Genomic DNA, 21,417 nt, shown 5'->3' on the forward strand with positions numbered 1-21,417 from the left:
TCTTTTGAGAATGCATTCTGCTTATTTATTTCAGCCTTTAGAGTTGTTGTCACGTCGTTTACGAGAATTTTCTAATGTTTGAATTAAACGGGATTGATCTATTCTTGATAAAGGAAGAAATGACAAAATACGTAACATGTAAATTTATTCAGTATAAAGTCGATGACTTAAATTTTCACAACTCTAACATTCATAAGTCATTCATACGCTCTCTGTGGTCTAGATTTAATGGAATACAAAAATTATACATGCACCAGAATTATCATACGAATACTTACATCCCATGCATTGTGTACATTTGGATTCCCCGTACAATCACTAAGTGCCGTTTGATTTCAGGATTTCCTTATAAATTGTTCATTCCGCTCTATATTTAGCAGACAATAAGAATGAGGTCCGATGTACATTGACACCAGTTTCTATTTGGGTTGAGTGTAAAGTTTTGGAGTTAGAATTTTTTTCTACAGTACAAGTCAAGCAAGGCAACTGAAACCCAAAAGCCAAAATAATTATAACTCCGCAAAAAATGAACGCGGTGGTCTGGTCTTTGGTACACTATTTTATTAGGGCATGAAGTTGATGTTCAAGACAAAACGAGTTTAGAAAACTGAATGACTGGTGACTGAAAAAGGGAGGGGGGAGGGGGAAGGGGGGGGGGGGGTAGGTGTTATGGTAACTTCTAAATTACATTGTAAATAAATGCTATCAAACATTGAACGATTTTCTTGGGGCGTTTTTTTTTTAATTTTTTTTTTTTTGGTATGTTGCGTATGAGGGCTTCTGATAAAAAATATCAAGGTCAAAGGTCATAGGTCAAGGTTATATTAGGAATAAAAATTAAAACAACACTTGTGTTATTTTTCATTGTCTGTAAGGAAAATCAATGCATGTCACTATGAACGGCTCTAAAGGGGGGGGGGCAAAACTCCGGGGGGGTCAAAGGTCAAGGTCAAAGGTCAAGGTAAAGGGTCATGGTCAAAGGTAAAGGGTCAAGGTCACTCTGAATTTTCGAACATTCATTATTCAAAGAGAGAAAATTCTTTGGGAAAAAAGCCACAACTCGGTTAGGGGGGGGGTCAAAGGTCAAGGTCAAAGGTAAAGGGTCAAGGTCACTCTGAATTTTCGAACATTCATTCTTCAAAGAGAGAAAATTCTTTCGAGAATAATTTTAGTTTTCAAGTTATAATAGTCATTTTTAGGCCCCTCAAACCCCTTTAAGGTGTCAAAAAGTAGCCCCTCGGAGCATGTTTTCTAAATTGTACTTTTCGATCTGAACAATAAACCGAAAACATTTTGAAAATCGGATAAATAGTAAAAAAGTTACAAATTAAGGGCTGTTTTTATCTTTGGCCCCTCCAGACCCCTTATTTTTTGCAATATTATTCCCAGGACACTTTTCAGGTCTGCGCATTTCGTTTATCATTATGTAGACGAAATATTAAAAGCTACACTCTAAAACTATGCGAGAAAACTTAAAACGCGTGAATTTGTACTGTTTCTTATTAAGGTCTTCCGTTTCCAGCGGAAGACCTTATTGTTTTCGTACTGTTTCTTATTATTATTATTATTATTTTTTTCCAAATTTTGTGCACGAGATTTCTCGAAATCTATTCGACCGATTTCAACCATTTTTTCACAGATGTTAGGGCGTGATCTAAACTTAATACATTTTTCTTAATTTTTTCGTTGTCACTTCCGGTACCGAATTGTCGGCCATTTTGTAATTTTTGACGACTCATTTTGTGCAGCTATAAACTCGGAAACCATAAGAGATATGAATATGAAATTTTCAGGATAGGTAGACGATAGTTTGAAGTTGTGCAGCATGTAGTTGTTTAATGCCTGTTGCGCCATTTCTTGGAGCTCGCCTGGGCACGAAAATTGGGTACGAATTTTCATTCAAAATTTTCACACGTTTTGATTTATATCTTTTTATCAGTTGATATTTTGTTAAGACATATATAACAAAAGTGGCAGAGAATCAATAGTTCTTTCCAACAAAATCAAGAAAAAGGGGCTGGCCCCTTTATTTAGGGGCCAAGAGACTCGTAAACTCTATTACAAATAACTTAAAAACGATAAAGATATTGTAATCCATTATGGAAGCAAAGTTGTTGATAATACCATTAACTATTTGAAAAAATTATTGCCACGCCCCTATATTACGTCATTAGGGATTTTTAGGGGCCAAAGTACTTAAACTTTGACGCAATATAACTAAAGAAGTAGACATATTTTGTTAGACATCATAGAAGAGAAAATGTTTGCATCAATGATTTAAAGCGATTCCACTTATCAAAACACCAATGTATGTCCCCATTAGGGATCTACAGGGCTGACCCCTAAAATATTCAAACATTTGTATCTCAAAAATGAACAACAATTTAAGATGAGTGTAAGAACAAAAAATGTTTGTATTCTTAAGACCTTTTCAAAGAAATCAAGAAAAAGGGGCTGGCCCCCCTTTTTTTGGGGGGGGGTGGGTGGGGCAAGAAACTCGTAAAGTCTATTACAAATTACATAAAAACGATTAAGATTTCGTAATGCATTATAAAAGCAAAGTTGTTAATTGTAGCAATATCTATCTGGAAAACTCATTGCCACACCCATTTATTACGTAAAAATGGATTTGTATACATTATCTGAAAGTGAGGGGGGGGGGGATAATTCTAGAATTGTATGGATTATTCATGGTATGATTTAAAACAGAAATCGCAAGGAAGACCTACTCGTTACTCGTAACGAGATCGTATCTAGTGATACTAAATATTGGACCATCTTCTACAGAAGTCTTTATGTGTTTGGCGTTTAAGAGTGGTTGAAAAGAAGTTAGTGAAGTTTTGTCTGCGGTGGGTATGGAACGCACCCTTGGGTCCGCGCGTACGAATTTCATTGTCCACGCAGAGAGTGCCATCAAAAACATTTAATTTATGCACGTTAGGGTGTGTAAATGCCAAGTCGATGGACATAAATGGAGAGGCTAGGTCTGAATAAGGTTAGTAATCGCTTGAACATTGGGGGAAATGTCAGATTTAAAAGATGCGATCGGAAGGCAAACCGAAAGTAGAAATCGCGGGTTCAGTTTACACCTACGCGGGGAAGTCCAAAAAGCAATGGATAATGCATTCTGCACATGTAATACAGTCTTTTGAGAATGCATTCTGCTTATTTATTTCAGCCTTTAGAGTTGTTGTCACGTCGTTTACGAGAATTTTCTAATGTTTGAATTAAACGGGATTGATCTATTCTTGATAAAGGAAGAAATGACAAAATACGTAACATGTAAATTTATTCAGTATAAAGTCGATGACTTAAATTTTCACAACTCTAACATTCATAAGTCATTCATACGCTCTCTGTGGTCTAGATTTAATGGAATACAAAAATTATACATGCACCAGAATTATCATACGAATACTTACATCCCATGCATTGTGTACATTTGGATTCCCCGTACAATCACTAAGTGCCGTTTGATTTCAGGATTTCCTTATAAATTGTTCATTCCGCTCTATATTTAGCAGACAATAAGAATGAGGTCCGATGTACATTGACACCAGTTTCTATTTGGGTTGAGTGTAAAGTTTTGGAGTTAGAATTTTTTTCTACAGTACAAGTCAAGCAAGGCAACTGAAACCCAAAAGCCAAAATAATTATAACTCCGCAAAAAATGAACGCGGTGGTCTGGTCTTTGGTACACTATTTTATTAGGGCATGAAGTTGATGTTCAAGACAAAACGAGTTTAGAAAACTGAATGACTGGTGACTGAAAAAGGGAGGGGGGAGGGGGAAGGGGGGGGGGTAGGTGTTATGGTAACTTCTAAATTACATTGTAAATAAATGCTATCAAACATTGAACGATTTTCTTGGGGCGTTTTTTTTTTAATTTTTTTTTTTTTGGTATGTTGCGTATGAGGGCTTCTGATAAAAAATATCAAGGTCAAAGGTCATAGGTCAAGGTTATATTAGGAATAAAAATTAAAACAACACTTGTGTTATTTTTCATTGTCTGTAAGGAAAATCAATGCATGTCACTATGAACGGCTCTAAAGGGGGGGGGGGGCAAAACTCCGGGGGGGTCAAAGGTCAAGGTCAAAGGTCAAGGTAAAGGGTCATGGTCAAAGGTAAAGGGTCAAGGTCACTCTGAATTTTCGAACATTCATTATTCAAAGAGAGAAAATTCTTTGGGAAAAAAGCCACAACTCGGTTAGGGGGGGGGTCAAAGGTCAAGGTCAAAGGTAAAGGGTCAAGGTCACTCTGAATTTTCGAACATTCATTCTTCAAAGAGAGAAAATTCTTTCGAGAATAATTTTAGTTTTCAAGTTATAATAGTCATTTTTAGGCCCCTCAAACCCCTTTAAGGTGTCAAAAAGTAGCCCCTCGGAGCATGTTTTCTAAATTGTACTTTTCGATCTGAACAATAAACCGAAAACATTTTGAAAATCGGATAAATAGTAAAAAAGTTACAAATTAAGGGCTGTTTTTATCTTTGGCCCCTCCAGACCCCTTATTTTTTGCAATATTATTCCCAGGACACTTTTCAGGTCTGCGCATTTCGTTTATCATTATGTAGACGAAATATTAAAAGCTACACTCTAAAACTATGCGAGAAAACTTAAAACGCGTGAATTTGTACTGTTTCTTATTAAGGTCTTCCGTTTCCAGCGGAAGACCTTATTGTTTTCGTACTGTTTCTTATTAAGGTCTTCCGTTTCCAGCGGAAGACCTTATTGTTTTCGTACTGTTTCTTATTATTATTATTATTTTTTTTTTCCAAATTTTGTGCACGAGATTTCTCGAAATCTATTCGACCGATCTCAACCATTTTTTCACAGATTGTTGGGCGTGATCTAAACTTCATACATTTTTCTTAATTTTTTCGTAGTCACTTCCGGTACCGAATTGTCGGCCATTTTGTATTTTGTGACGACCCATTTTGTGCAGCTATAAACTCGGAAACCATAAGAGATATGAATATGAAATTTTCAGGATAGGTAGACTATAGTTTGAAGTTGTGCAGCATGTAGTTGTTTAATGCCTGTTGCGCCATTTCTTGGAGCTCGCCTGGGCACGAAAATTGGGCACGAATTTTCATTCAAAATTTTCACACGTTTTGATTTATATCTTTTTATCAGTTGATATTTTGTTTAGACATATATAACAAAAGTGGTAGAGAATCAAAAGTTCTTTCCAACAAAATCAATAAAAAGGGGCTGGCCCCTTTATTAAGGGGCCAAGGCACTCTTAAACTCTATTACAAATAACTTAAAAACGATAAAGATTTTGTAATGCAATATAGAAGCAAAGTTGTTGATCGTACCAATATCTATTAGAAAAAATTATTGCCACGCCCATTTATTACGTAATTAGGGATTTTTAGGGGCCAAAGTACTTAAACTTTGACGCAATATAACTAGAGAAGTAGACATTTTTTGTTAGACATGATAGAAGAGAAAATGTTGAAATTTATGATTTAAATCGATTCCACGTATCAAAACACGAATTCCTGTCCCCATTAAGGATCTAGAGGGCTGGCCTCTAAAATATTCATACATTTGTATCTCAAAAATGATCAACAATTTTAGATGGGTGTAAGAACAAAAATTGTTAGTATTCTTAAGACCTTTTCAAAGAAATCAAGAAAAAGGGGCTGGCCCCCTTTTTTTTTGGGGGGGGGGGGGGGCAAGAAACTCGTAAAGTCTATTACAAATTACATAAAAACGATTAAGATTTCGTAATGCATTATAAAAGCAAAGTTGTTAATTGTAGCAATATCTATCTGGAAAACTCATTGCAACACCCATTTATTACGTAATTAGGGATTTGTATACATTATCTGAAAGTGTGTGTGTGTGTGTGTGGGGGGGGGGGGGTAATTCTAAAATTATATCGATTATTCATGGTATGATTAAAAACAGAAATCGCAAGGAAGACCTACTCGTTACTCGTAACGAGATCGTATCTAGTTATTATTATTTTTTTCCAAATTTTGTGCACGAGATTTCTCGAAATCTATTCGACCGATTTCAACCATTTTTTCACAGATGTTAGGGCGTGATCTAAACTTAATACATTTTTCTTAATTTTTTCGTTGTCACTTCCGGTACCGAATTGTCGGCCATTTTGTAATTTTTGACGACTCATTTTGTGCAGCTATAAACTCGGAAACCATAAGAGATATGAATATGAAATTTTCAGGATAGGTAGACGATAGTTTGAAGTTGTGCAGCATGTAGTTGTTTAATGCCTGTTGCGCCATTTCTTGGAGCTCGCCTGGGCACGAAAATTGGGTACGAATTTTCATTCAAAATTTTCACACGTTTTGATTTATATCTTTTTATCAGTTGATATTTTGTTAAGACATATATAACAAAAGTGGCAGAGAATCAATAGTTCTTTCCAACAAAATCAAGAAAAAGGGGCTGGCCCCTTTATTTAGGGGCCAAGAGACTCGTAAACTCTATTACAAATAACTTAAAAACGATAAAGATATTGTAATCCATTATGGAAGCAAAGTTGTTGATAATACCATTAACTATTTGAAAAAATTATTGCCACGCCCCTATATTACGTCATTAGGGATTTTTAGGGGCCAAAGTACTTAAACTTTGACGCAATATAACTAAAGAAGTAGACATATTTTGTTAGACATCATAGAAGAGAAAATGTTTGCATCAATGATTTAAAGCGATTCCACTTATCAAAACACCAATGTATGTCCCCATTAGGGATCTACAGGGCTGACCCCTAAAATATTCAAACATTTGTATCTCAAAAATGAACAACAATTTAAGATGAGTGTAAGAACAAAAAATGTTTGTATTCTTAAGACCTTTTCAAAGAAATCAAGAAAAAGGGGCTGGCCCCCCTTTTTTGGGGGGGGGGGGTGGGTGGGGCAAGAAACTCGTAAAGTCTATTACAAATTACATAAAAACGATTAAGATTTCGTAATGCATTATAAAAGCAAAGTTGTTAATTGTAGCAATATCTATCTGGAAAACTCATTGCCACACCCATTTATTACGTAAAAATGGATTTGTATACATTATCTGAAAGTGAGGGGGGGGGATAATTCTAGAATTGTATGGATTATTCATGGTATGATTTAAAACAGAAATCGCAAGGAAGACCTACTCGTTACTCGTAACGAGATCGTATCTAGTGATACTAAATATTGGACCATCTTCTACAGAAGTCTTTATGTGTTTGGCGTTTAAGAGTGGTTGAAAAGAAGTTAGTGAAGTTTTGTCTGCGGTGGGTATGGAACGCACCCTTGGGTCCGCGCGTACGAATTTCATTGTCCACGCAGAGAGTGCCATCAAAAACATTTAATTTATGCACGTTAGGGTGTGTAAATGCCAAGTCGATGGACATAAATGGAGAGGCTAGGTCTGAATAAGGTTAGTAATCGCTTGAACATTGGGGGAAATGTCAGATTTAAAAGATGCGATCGGAAGGCAAACCGAAAGTAGAAATCGCGGGTTCAGTTTACACCTACGCGGGGAAGTCCAAAAAGCAATGGATAATGCATTCTGCACATGTAATACAGTCTTTTGAGAATGCATTCTGCTTATTTATTTCAGCCTTTAGAGTTGTTGTCACGTCGTTTACGAGAATTTTCTAATGTTTGAATTAAACGGGATTGATCTATTCTTGATAAAGGAAGAAATGACAAAATACGTAACATGTAAATTTATTCAGTATAAAGTCGATGACTTAAATTTTCACAACTCTAACATTCATAAGTCATTCATACGCTCTCTGTGGTCTAGATTTAATGGAATACAAAAATTATACATGCACCAGAATTATCATACGAATACTTACATCCCATGCATTGTGTACATTTGGATTCCCCGTACAATCACTAAGTGCCGTTTGATTTCAGGATTTCCTTATAAATTGTTCATTCCGCTCTATATTTAGCAGACAATAAGAATGAGGTCCGATGTACATTGACACCAGTTTCTATTTGGGTTGAGTGTAAAGTTTTGGAGTTAGAATTTTTTTCTACAGTACAAGTCAAGCAAGGCAACTGAAACCCAAAAGCCAAAATAATTATAACTCCGCAAAAAATGAACGCGGTGGTCTGGTCTTTGGTACACTATTTTATTAGGGCATGAAGTTGATGTTCAAGACAAAACGAGTTTAGAAAACTGAATGACTGGTGACTGAAAAAGGGAGGGGGGAGGGGGAAGGGGGGGGGGGTAGGTGTTATGGTAACTTCTAAATTACATTGTAAATAAATGCTATCAAACATTGAACGATTTTCTTGGGGCGTTTTTTTTTTAATTTTTTTTTTTTTGGTATGTTGCGTATGAGGGCTTCTGATAAAAAATATCAAGGTCAAAGGTCATAGGTCAAGGTTATATTAGGAATAAAAATTAAAACAACACTTGTGTTATTTTTCATTGTCTGTAAGGAAAATCAATGCATGTCACTATGAACGGCTCTAAAGGGGGGGGGGGCAAAACTCCGGGGGGGTCAAAGGTCAAGGTCAAAGGTCAAGGTAAAGGGTCATGGTCAAAGGTAAAGGGTCAAGGTCACTCTGAATTTTCGAACATTCATTATTCAAAGAGAGAAAATTCTTTGGGAAAAAAGCCACAACTCGGTTAGGGGGGGGGGTCAAAGGTCAAGGTCAAAGGTAAAGGGTCAAGGTCACTCTGAATTTTCGAACATTCATTCTTCAAAGAGAGAAAATTCTTTCGAGAATAATTTTAGTTTTCAAGTTATAATAGTCATTTTTAGGCCCCTCAAACCCCTTTAAGGTGTCAAAAAGTAGCCCCTCGGAGCATGTTTTCTAAATTGTACTTTTCGATCTGAACAATAAACCGAAAACATTTTGAAAATCGGATAAATAGTAAAAAAGTTACAAATTAAGGGCTGTTTTTATCTTTGGCCCCTCCAGACCCCTTATTTTTTGCAATATTATTCCCAGGACACTTTTCAGGTCTGCGCATTTCGTTTATCATTATGTAGACGAAATATTAAAAGCTACACTCTAAAACTATGCGAGAAAACTTAAAACGCGTGAATTTGTACTGTTTCTTATTAAGGTCTTCCGTTTCCAGCGGAAGACCTTATTGTTTTCGTACTGTTTCTTATTATTATTATTATTATTTTTTTCCAAATTTTGTGCACGAGATTTCTCGAAATCTATTCGACCGATTTCAACCATTTTTTCACAGATGTTAGGGCGTGATCTAAACTTAATACATTTTTCTTAATTTTTTCGTTGTCACTTCCGGTACCGAATTGTCGGCCATTTTGTAATTTTTGACGACTCATTTTGTGCAGCTATAAACTCGGAAACCATAAGAGATATGAATATGAAATTTTCAGGATAGGTAGACGATAGTTTGAAGTTGTGCAGCATGTAGTTGTTTAATGCCTGTTGCGCCATTTCTTGGAGCTCGCCTGGGCACGAAAATTGGGTACGAATTTTCATTCAAAATTTTCACACGTTTTGATTTATATCTTTTTATCAGTTGATATTTTGTTAAGACATATATAACAAAAGTGGCAGAGAATCAATAGTTCTTTCCAACAAAATCAAGAAAAAGGGGCTGGCCCCTTTATTTAGGGGCCAAGAGACTCGTAAACTCTATTACAAATAACTTAAAAACGATAAAGATATTGTAATCCATTATGGAAGCAAAGTTGTTGATAATACCATTAACTATTTGAAAAAATTATTGCCACGCCCCTATATTACGTCATTAGGGATTTTTAGGGGCCAAAGTACTTAAACTTTGACGCAATATAACTAAAGAAGTAGACATATTTTGTTAGACATCATAGAAGAGAAAATGTTTGCATCAATGATTTAAAGCGATTCCACTTATCAAAACACCAATGTATGTCCCCATTAGGGATCTACAGGGCTGACCCCTAAAATATTCAAACATTTGTATCTCAAAAATGAACAACAATTTAAGATGAGTGTAAGAACAAAAAATGTTTGTATTCTTAAGACCTTTTCAAAGAAATCAAGAAAAAGGGGCTGGCCCCCCTTTTTTGGGGGGGGGGGGTGGGTGGGGCAAGAAACTCGTAAAGTCTATTACAAATTACATAAAAACGATTAAGATTTCGTAATGCATTATAAAAGCAAAGTTGTTAATTGTAGCAATATCTATCTGGAAAACTCATTGCCACACCCATTTATTACGTAAAAATGGATTTGTATACATTATCTGAAAGTGAGGGGGGGGGGGGATAATTCTAGAATTGTATGGATTATTCATGGTATGATTTAAAACAGAAATCGCAAGGAAGACCTACTCGTTACTCGTAACGAGATCGTATCTAGTGATACTAAATATTGGACCATCTTCTACAGAAGTCTTTATGTGTTTGGCGTTTAAGAGTGGTTGAAAAGAAGTTAGTGAAGTTTTGTCTGCGGTGGGTATGGAACGCACCCTTGGGTCCGCGCGTACGAATTTCATTGTCCACGCAGAGAGTGCCATCAAAAACATTTAATTTATGCACGTTAGGGTGTGTAAATGCCAAGTCGATGGACATAAATGGAGAGGCTAGGTCTGAATAAGGTTAGTAATCGCTTGAACATTGGGGGAAATGTCAGATTTAAAAGATGCGATCGGAAGGCAAACCGAAAGTAGAAATCGCGGGTTCAGTTTACACCTACGCGGGGAAGTCCAAAAAGCAATGGATAATGCATTCTGCACATGTAATACAGTCTTTTGAGAATGCATTCTGCTTATTTATTTCAGCCTTTAGAGTTGTTGTCACGTCGTTTACGAGAATTTTCTAATGTTTGAATTAAACGGGATTGATCTATTCTTGATAAAGGAAGAAATGACAAAATACGTAACATGTAAATTTATTCAGTATAAAGTCGATGACTTAAATTTTCACAACTCTAACATTCATAAGTCATTCATACGCTCTCTGTGGTCTAGATTTAATGGAATACAAAAATTATACATGCACCAGAATTATCATACGAATACTTACATCCCATGCATTGTGTACATTTGGATTCCCCGTACAATCACTAAGTGCCGTTTGATTTCAGGATTTCCTTATAAATTGTTCATTCCGCTCTATATTTAGCAGACAATAAGAATGAGGTCCGATGTACATTGACACCAGTTTCTATTTGGGTTGAGTGTAAAGTTTTGGAGTTAGAATTTTTTTCTACAGTACAAGTCAAGCAAGGCAACTGAAACCCAAAAGCCAAAATAATTATAACTCCGCAAAAAATGAACGCGGTGGTCTGGTCTTTGGTACACTATTTTATTAGGGCATGAAGTTGATGTTCAAGACAAAACGAGTTTAGAAAACTGAATGACTGGTGACTGAAAAAGGGAGGGGGGAGGGGGAAGGGGGGGGGGGGGGGTAGGTGTTATGGTAACTTCTAAATTACATTGTAAATAAATGCTATCAAACATTGAACGATTTTCTTGGGGCGTTTTTTTTTTAATTTTTTTTTTTTTGGTATGTTGCGTATGAGGGCTTCTGATAAAAAATATCAAGGTCAAAGGTCATAGGTCAAGGTTATATTAGGAATAAAAATTAAAACAACACTTGTGTTATTTTTCATTGTCTGTAAGGAAAATCAATGCATGTCACTATGAACGGCTCTAAAGGGGGGGGGGGGCAAAACTCCGGGGGGGTCAAAGGTCAAGGTCAAAGGTCAAGGTAAAGGGTCATGGTCAAAGGTAAAGGGTCAAGGTCACTCTGAATTTTCGAACATTCATTATTCAAAGAGAGAAAATTCTTTGGGAAAAAAGCCACAACTCGGTTAGGGGGGGGGTCAAAGGTCAAGGTCAAAGGTAAAGGGTCAAGGTCACTCTGAATTTTCGAACATTCATTCTTCAAAGAGAGAAAATTCTTTCGAGAATAATTTTAGTTTTCAAGTTATAATAGTCATTTTTAGGCCCCTCAAACCCCTTTAAGGTGTCAAAAAGTAGCCCCTCGGAGCATGTTTTCTAAATTGTACTTTTCGATCTGAACAATAAACCGAAAACATTTTGAAAATCGGATAAATAGTAAAAAAGTTACAAATTAAGGGCTGTTTTTATCTTTGGCCCCTCCAGACCCCTTATTTTTTGCAATATTATTCCCAGGACACTTTTCAGGTCTGCGCATTTCGTTTATCATTATGTAGACGAAATATTAAAAGCTACACTCTAAAACTATGCGAGAAAACTTAAAACGCGTGAATTTGTACTGTTTCTTATTAAGGTCTTCCGTTTCCAGCGGAAGACCTTATTGTTTTCGTACTGTTTCTTATTATTATTATTATTATTTTTTTCCAAATTTTGTGCACGAGATTTCTCGAAATCTATTCGACCGATTTCAACCATTTTTTCACAGATGTTAGGGCGTGATCTAAACTTAATACATTTTTCTTAATTTTTTCGTTGTCACTTCCGGTACCGAATTGTCGGCCATTTTGTAATTTTTGACGACTCATTTTGTGCAGCTATAAACTCGGAAACCATAAGAGATATGAATATGAAATTTTCAGGATAGGTAGACGATAGTTTGAAGTTGTGCAGCATGTAGTTGTTTAATGCCTGTTGCGCCATTTCTTGGAGCTCGCCTGGGCACGAAAATTGGGTACGAATTTTCATTCAAAATTTTCACACGTTTTGATTTATATCTTTTTATCAGTTGATATTTTGTTAAGACATATATAACAAAAGTGGCAGAGAATCAATAGTTCTTTCCAACAAAATCAAGAAAAAGGGGCTGGCCCCTTTATTTAGGGGCCAAGAGACTCGTAAACTCTATTACAAATAACTTAAAAACGATAAAGATATTGTAATCCATTATGGAAGCAAAGTTGTTGATAATACCATTAACTATTTGAAAAAATTATTGCCACGCCCCTATATTACGTCATTAGGGATTTTTAGGGGCCAAAGTACTTAAACTTTGACGCAATATAACTAAAGAAGTAGACATATTTTGTTAGACATCATAGAAGAGAAAATGTTTGCATCAATGATTTAAAGCGATTCCACTTATCAAAACACCAATGTATGTCCCCATTAGGGATCTACAGGGCTGACCCCTAAAATATTCAAACATTTGTATCTCAAAAATGAACAACAATTTAAGATGAGTGTAAGAACAAAAAATGTTTGTATTCTTAAGACCTTTTCAAAGAAATCAAGAAAAAGGGGCTGGCCCCCCTTTTTTTGGGGGGGGGGGTGGGTGGGGCAAGAAACTCGTAAAGTCTATTACAAATTACATAAAAACGATTAAGATTTCGTAATGCATTATAAAAGCAAAGTTGTTAATTGTAGCAATATCTATCTGGAAAACTCATTGCCACACCCATTTATTACGTAAAAATGGATTTGTATACATTATCTGAAAGTGAGGGGGGGGGGATAATTCTAGAATTGTATGGATTATTCATGGTATGATTTAAAACAGAAATCGCAAGGAAGACCTACTCGTTACTCGTAACGAGATCGTATCTAGTGATACTAAATATTGGACCATCTTCTACAGAAGTCTTTATGTGTTTGGCGTTTAAGAGTGGTTGAAAAGAAGTTAGTGAAGTTTTGTCTGCGGTGGGTATGGAACGCACCCTTGGGTCCGCGCGTACGAATTTCATTGTCCACGCAGAGAGTGCCATCAAAAACATTTAATTTATGCACGTTAGGGTGTGTAAATGCCAAGTCGATGGACATAAATGGAGAGGCTAGGTCTGAATAAGGTTAGTAATCGCTTGAACATTGGGGGAAATGTCAGATTTAAAAGATGCGATCGGAAGGCAAACCGAAAGTAGAAATCGCGGGTTCAGTTTACACCTACGCGGGGAAGTCCAAAAAGCAATGGATAATGCATTCTGCACATGTAATACAGTCTTTTGAGAATGCATTCTGCTTATTTATTTCAGCCTTTAGAGTTGTTGTCACGTCGTTTACGAGAATTTTCTAATGTTTGAATTAAACGGGATTGATCTATTCTTGATAAAGGAAGAAATGACAAAATACGTAACATGTAAATTTATTCAGTATAAAGTCGATGACTTAAATTTTCACAACTCTAACATTCATAAGTCATTCATACGCTCTCTGTGGTCTAGATTTAATGGAATACAAAAATTATACATGCACCAGAATTATCATACGAATACTTACATCCCATGCATTGTGTACATTTGGATTCCCCGTACAATCACTAAGTGCCGTTTGATTTCAGGATTTCCTTATAAATTGTTCATTCCGCTCTATATTTAGCAGACAATAAGAATGAGGTCCGATGTACATTGACACCAGTTTCTATTTGGGTTGAGTGTAAAGTTTTGGAGTTAGAATTTTTTTCTACAGTACAAGTCAAGCAAGGCAACTGAAACCCAAAAGCCAAAATAATTATAACTCCGCAAAAAATGAACGCGGTGGTCTGGTCTTTGGTACACTATTTTATTAGGGCATGAAGTTGATGTTCAAGACAAAACGAGTTTAGAAAACTGAATGACTGGTGACTGAAAAAGGGAGGGGGGAGGGGGAAGGGGGGGGGGGGGGTAGGTGTTATGGTAACTTCTAAATTACATTGTAAATAAATGCTATCAAACATTGAACGATTTTCTTGGGGCGTTTTTTTTTTAATTTTTTTTTTTTTGGTATGTTGCGTATGAGGGCTTCTGATAAAAAATATCAAGGTCAAAGGTCATAGGTCAAGGTTATATTAGGAATAAAAATTAAAACAACACTTGTGTTATTTTTCATTGTCTGTAAGGAAAATCAATGCATGTCACTATGAACGGCTCTAAAGGGGGGGGGGGCAAAACTCCGGGGGGGTCAAAGGTCAAGGTCAAAGGTCAAGGTAAAGGGTCATGGTCAAAGGTAAAGGGTCAAGGTCACTCTGAATTTTCGAACATTCATTATTCAAAGAGAGAAAATTCTTTGGGAAAAAAGCCACAACTCGGTTAGGGGGGGGGGGTCAAAGGTCAAGGTCAAAGGTAAAGGGTCAAGGTCACTCTGAATTTTCGAACATTCATTCTTCAAAGAGAGAAAATTCTTTCGAGAATAATTTTAGTTTTCAAGTTATAATAGTCATTTTTAGGCCCCTCAAACCCCTTTAAGGTGTCAAAAAGTAGCCCCTCGGAGCATGTTTTCTAAATTGTACTTTTCGATCTGAACAATAAACCGAAAACATTTTGAAAATCGGATAAATAGTAAAAAAGTTACAAATTAAGGGCTGTTTTTATCTTTGGCCCCTCCAGACCCCTTATTTTTTGCAATATTATTCCCAGGACACTTTTCAGGTCTGCGCATTTCGTTTATCATTATGTAGACGAAATATTAAAAGCTACACTCTAAAACTATGCGAGAAAACTTAAAACGCGTGAATTTGTACTGTTTCTTATTAAGGTCTTCCGTTTCCAGCGGAAGACCTTATTGTTTTCGTACTGTTTCTTATTATTATTATTATTATTTTTTTCCAAATTTTGTGCACGAGATTTCTCGAAATCTATTCGACCGATTTCAACCATTTTTTCACAGATGTTAGGGCGTGATCTAAACTTAATACATTTTTCTTAATTTTTTCGTTGTCACTTCCGGTACCGAATTGTCGGCCATTTTGTAATTTTTGACGACTCATTTTGTGCAGCTATAAACTCGGAAACCATAAGAGATATGAATATGAAATTTTCAGGATAGGTAGACGATAGTTTGAAGTTGTGCAGCATGTAGTTGTTTAATGCCTGTTGCGCCATTTCTTGGAGCTCGCCTGGGCACGAAAATTGGGTACGAATTTTCATTCAAAATTTTCACACGTTTTGATTTATATCTTTTTATCAGTTGATATTTTGTTAAGACATATATAACAAAAGTGGCAGAGAATCAATAGTTCTTTCCAACAAAATCAAGAAAAAGGGGCTGGCCCCTTTATTTAGGGGCCAAGAGACTCGTAAACTCTATTACAAATAACTTAAAAACGATAAAGATATTGTAATCCATTATGGAAGCAAAGTTGTTGATAATACCATTAACTATTTGAAAAAATTATTGCCACGCCCCTATATTACGTCATTAGGGATTTTTAGGGGCCAAAGTACTTAAACTTTGACGCAATATAACTAAAGAAGTAGACATATTTTGTTAGACATCATAGAAGAGAAAATGTTTGCATCAATGATTTAAAGCGATTCCACTTATCAAAACACCAATGTATGTCCCCATTAGGGATCTACAGGGCTGACCCCTAAAATATTCAAACATTTGTATCTCAAAAATGAACAACAATTTAAGATGAGTGTAAGAACAAAAAATGTTTGTATTCTTAAGACCTTTTCAAAGAAATCAAGAAAAAGGGGCTGGCCCCCCTTTTTTGGGGGGGGGGGGGGTGGGTGGGGCAAGAAACTCGTAAAGTCTATTACAAATTACATAAAAACGATTAAGATTTCGTAATGCATTATAAAAGCAAAGTTGTTAATTGTAGCAATATCTATCTGGAAAACTCATTGCCACACCCATTTATTACGTAAAAATGGATTTGTATACATTATCTGAAAGTGAGGGGGGGGGGGATAATTCTAGAATTGTATGGATTATTCATGGTATGATTTAAAACAGAAATCGCAAGGAAGACCTACTCGTTACTCGTAACGAGATCGTATCTAGTTATTATTATTTTTTTCCACAAATTTTGTGCACGAGATTTCTCGAAAACTATTCGACCGATTTCAACCATTTTTTCAGAGAAGATGAGTCTTGATGTAAACTTCATACGTTTTTGAGATTTTTCCTGTCGGCACTTCCGGAACCGATTTATCGGCCATTTTGTACATTTTTACGACCTATTTTGTGCAGAGCTGATCTCAGAAACTATCAGAGATATGACTATGAAATTTTCAGGATAGGTAGTCTATAGTCTGAAGTTGTGCACTATTATTTTGTTTTACGCCAGTGGCGCCATTTCTTGGAGCTCGCCTAGGCACGAAAATTGGGTACGAATTTTCATTCAAATTCTTCAAACGTTTTCATCTGTATCTTTTTATCAGTTGATATTTTGTTAAGACATATATAACAAAAATAGTAGATAATTAAATGTTCTTTCCAACAAAATCAAGAAAAAGGGGCTGGCCCCTTAAATTAGGGGCAAAGACACTCGTAAACTCTATTGCAAATAACTTAAAAACGATCAAAATTTTGTAATGCAATATAGAAGCAAAGTTGTTGATTGTAGCAATATTTATCAGGTAAAATCATTTTCACACCCATTTATGACGTAATTAGGGATTTTAAGGGGCCAAAGTACTTAAACTTTGATGCAATATATCTAGAGAAGGAGACATATTTTGTTAGGCAATGTAGAAAAGAAAATGTTTGCATTGATGATTCTAATCAATTCCACTAATCAAAACTCCAAAGTCTGTCCCCATTAAGGATCTATAGGACTGGCCCCTAAAATATTCAATCATTTGTATCTCAAAAATGAACAACAATTTTAGATGGGTGTAAGAACATAAAATGTTAGTATTCGTGAGAACTTTCGATTGAACTCAAGAAAAAGGGGCTGGCCCCTTAAATGAGGAGCCAAGACACTCGTAAACTATATTACAGATAACTTAAAAACAAGCAAGATATCAAATATCTTTGGTACTTAGCCTATTTTACAAAATTGATACCAGCGAGATTTAATTCACTGTAAGTGATTGAGACACAAACTTTTATAAATGATAGACAATCGATTGAAGATATATTTAACGAGTTTTCTTTTGTCAACCGTCACTTCCGGTACTCACCAGAAGAGTTCAAACAATTCATTTTTTTCACAAGTTTAACTGATTATCTTTGGTGTTTCATCTGCTATGATTAACAGTAGTGTACACTAAACATATGTATAAAAAACCCTAGCTTTTATTTTCATAAACCTCTTTTGTTCGTCCGTTTTCGGTCTCGAGACAAAAAACCTAGATTCACCAAGATCGCAGATTTGGCAGAGAATATCGATATTTTATCGTATCATATGAAAACAAAATCGGACGGAAGACCTACTCGTTACTCGTAACGAGATCTAGTTACAATCGGGTTCGTTGTCGGGTTGGGCTGTTTAACTGTTTCGTTTGATTCGGGGTACAGAAGGTAAGAAATGATATTGTGCATAACAGTGCATTGTTTTCACAAATGTTTACCAGCGAATACAGAATAGACTTGGCGAAATTACAGGAGATGAAATAAAGAGTATTATTTTACCTATTTCCTAATTAATTTCTATATCAACTATATAGTTTTAATTTCCTCTGTTCTTTTATCTTTGATTAAAGCATGACATCTCGTTTACAATAGCTCTGAAATAGTTGTGTGCTTGGAAGCTTTCATAGAATAATACAAACCGGTAGGGGACGTGTATTGCTTATGCAATACTCTCAGAATGCTTGTTTTTTTTTGTATTCTAATCAAATAAATCACTCCAATAAAAGAATATTAACATTAAGGAACATTAAATTATAATAAACTTATTGTTTTTGATAAACAGAAATAAGGTATCCTTTTTCACATCATATTTGCAATAAGCCAGGAGAAATATATTATACATTGATCTCCATAATTCATATATATAGAGTAAATTTGTTGCATACTCAAAAACGGAAAATGCAGTTGAGAAGCGACGAAGTTTTTGTCATATTTGGATAATTCAAACCCCCCGAATTTTAATTCTTCTGTGTAAATTGTCGATATTGTCTTATGAGAAAAGAAAAAAATCCTCATCTATAGTCTGTCCCAAGATATGTTTGCCGCTTATTTCCTTCAATTTTTTAATATTTATAAATACCTTTTGGTTCAGACGATGTTCATTCATAGTATGAAACAATCCGAATATTTCCCCTTTGAAACGCACCCTCTAGCATGTCAGGTATCAATGCACGGCTAAAAATAAAAAGTCTACGGGGGTTTTCCATTGCCAGGGAGATAAAGACGCCCGGATGATTACGTTGAAAAAATGCGCAAGGTGTCCCGAGTACTTCCAAATAAAAAAAAGATGGCAACATTCCCCATTATAAATCTCCGTAGGAAATATAAAAAAAAAAATTTCAACGTGCGTTGACTTGGTTTCAATATTAACGCACTTTGAAATTTAATTTTCAAAGTGCGTAATTTTTCAAAGAGCGTTGTAACATAGCACACAAAATGTTGTAAAACAAATGTAGGCCTACCAATGTTTGTGCGTTGCATGGCAATTATAATATGGATCGCATTCGGTCGCGTCTGAATAGTGTGCATGTCCACAATTTTGAGGAGACTTCATTCGACCACAAAAACGCATGCAATGAATGCGAGAGTTCGTGCAACATATGCGATAGCTCGAGCGAAGCCAAAACATTTCGATCGCAAAGTGTTGTAAAGTGCTCGTGCTCAAATTGTGAAAGGGCTTTCAATCCGTTTCTCACACATGTTTCATGGAAAACTGTACATGGGGTTCAATAGCAGCAGAGTTGTGGCTCAACAAGATAAATTCGGGGTTAACGGATCGTGGAGCTACAGTTATATTTACATATGCCTCAAGTTAAATATATTTTGAATTCATATAAATGCCTGCAATAACAAGGACTTCTTTTTCCAGATTTTGGACAGGCATAATTTTTTAAATATTTTCTTAGCAAAAATTGACCTTTTACTGTTGTAAATTAATGTTAATATTTAAAAGCATATAACCATACTCTCCATTTGGTCCTATCTGGCTCGCGCTCTACTGAGGAATTTTGGCTCTAAGGTGAGGGCCAAAATGTCATATAGTGTTAATGCCTACAATGTCTAGAAGCCTTCTTGTTGACTGCTACACAACTAATAGAAAAATTGAATTGATAACAGAAAAATTGAACTGATAACTATTTTTAAAAGTAAAGAAATCAATCCTGTATTTGTTTACCATGTGTAGATTTTGACATTAAAAGTGAACAACATACTTTCATTCCCAAATGCACAATGCTACAATCTTGTTGAAAAACATTTTTGTAAGTAATTTTATTATGTCTCGATTTTTTGCTTCCACCACTTTTCGCGTGACATTTCGATAATAATAAATATCTTTGTGTTCTAACTATGTTCATCCACTTAATAATATATGAAAAATGTCCATATTATCTGTTTTGAAACGCCTTCTCTACCGCTTCAGGTTTTAATACACGAGAAAAGATGTAAACATTCCCCCATTGTAAATCCCCGTAAGAAATTTGTTTTCGTCCCTGTAAATTTTTATGAGAGAAAAGTGATAATTTGTCATTGAAGATATCTTGGATATTTTCCATTTCATCAATTACAACTGTACTTCTTTCACAGGTATGTGTATTTTTATTAAAATTAACCAACACGTAATGGAAACAATAACTTGGGACAGACTATAGTTACAGAATTAAAGAGGGTCTGATACCTATTACATCACATCACCTGCCAGTGCTTGCTAAATTGAAATGCTCATGTACACATCAGTTTTTGAACTGCTCGAACACAAAATTTCCAGCTTGGCACAAGGCTTCTGCAGACGGTATTGTAGCCTACAGGCATGAGTTTTACAAAACTTCTTAACTTACGCCAAAGTATTATTACTTAGATAAGAATGTTCTGTTTTACTACCGTGTTCGTAAGTTTTATTTGAAACATACGAAACGTTCGCACGTTTCTTTAATGGAACTTTCTTATACACTCAAACTCAATAAATGGGTGCAATTGATGTCGCCATGAAATTACAAAAAAATTAAAATCAGCAGAATTGTAATTGATTTTGTAATACAAAGTTAGTTCATAAGTGTTTCCAAAACACATAAAAAGATCAATGGAATGCGTTTATTTTCAGCGAAAAATCTATACAAAATGCCTAAACTGACATGTTCGTTACTGTCGCCATTTTGATAATTACATTTTGAAGAGGATGTTTTGCCATATAAACTGGACAATGTGCGGAATAAGTTCTTACATATTATTTTTCAGTATGAAAATTTAATGATTTAAAAGACAACAAGTTATTTTCACTTGTCCAAGAATTACTTAAATTATTTTGAACATTGTCTCCAGTTTCGATGTAATCTCCGTTACTTTAGATATATAACCACTGCAAGAGTTGTACATTCCATTAAAAAATACAAAAATCTTATTAAGAACATTACGAGGTCTTTTTGTCCACATAAATGTTAAAAAAATTCATATAATTCCTTTTGACTAATCATATCAGTACGAAAAACAAAAAAAAAGTCTGAGCGTAGATTTAAGACTGTAATGTTCGTTACTGCTATAACTGAGAAAGAAAATGCAACAACTGTTCAACTTGAGTATTGAACATACGATAAGCATTTGTCGCCATCAAAAACTGTCTTTGATAAACACTACAATTTTATTTTGAAGCCGCCTAGGTACATAAATGTTGGTTACTAAATGTTCGTTACCGAAATGTTCGTTATGATATTTTTACGAAACTCTTTGTAATTTCAAT

This window comes from Crassostrea angulata, chromosome 4, assembly GCF_025612915.1.
Source record: "Crassostrea angulata isolate pt1a10 chromosome 4, ASM2561291v2, whole genome shotgun sequence".
In the NCBI taxonomy this organism is placed as follows: domain Eukaryota; kingdom Metazoa; phylum Mollusca; class Bivalvia; order Ostreida; family Ostreidae; genus Magallana; species Magallana angulata.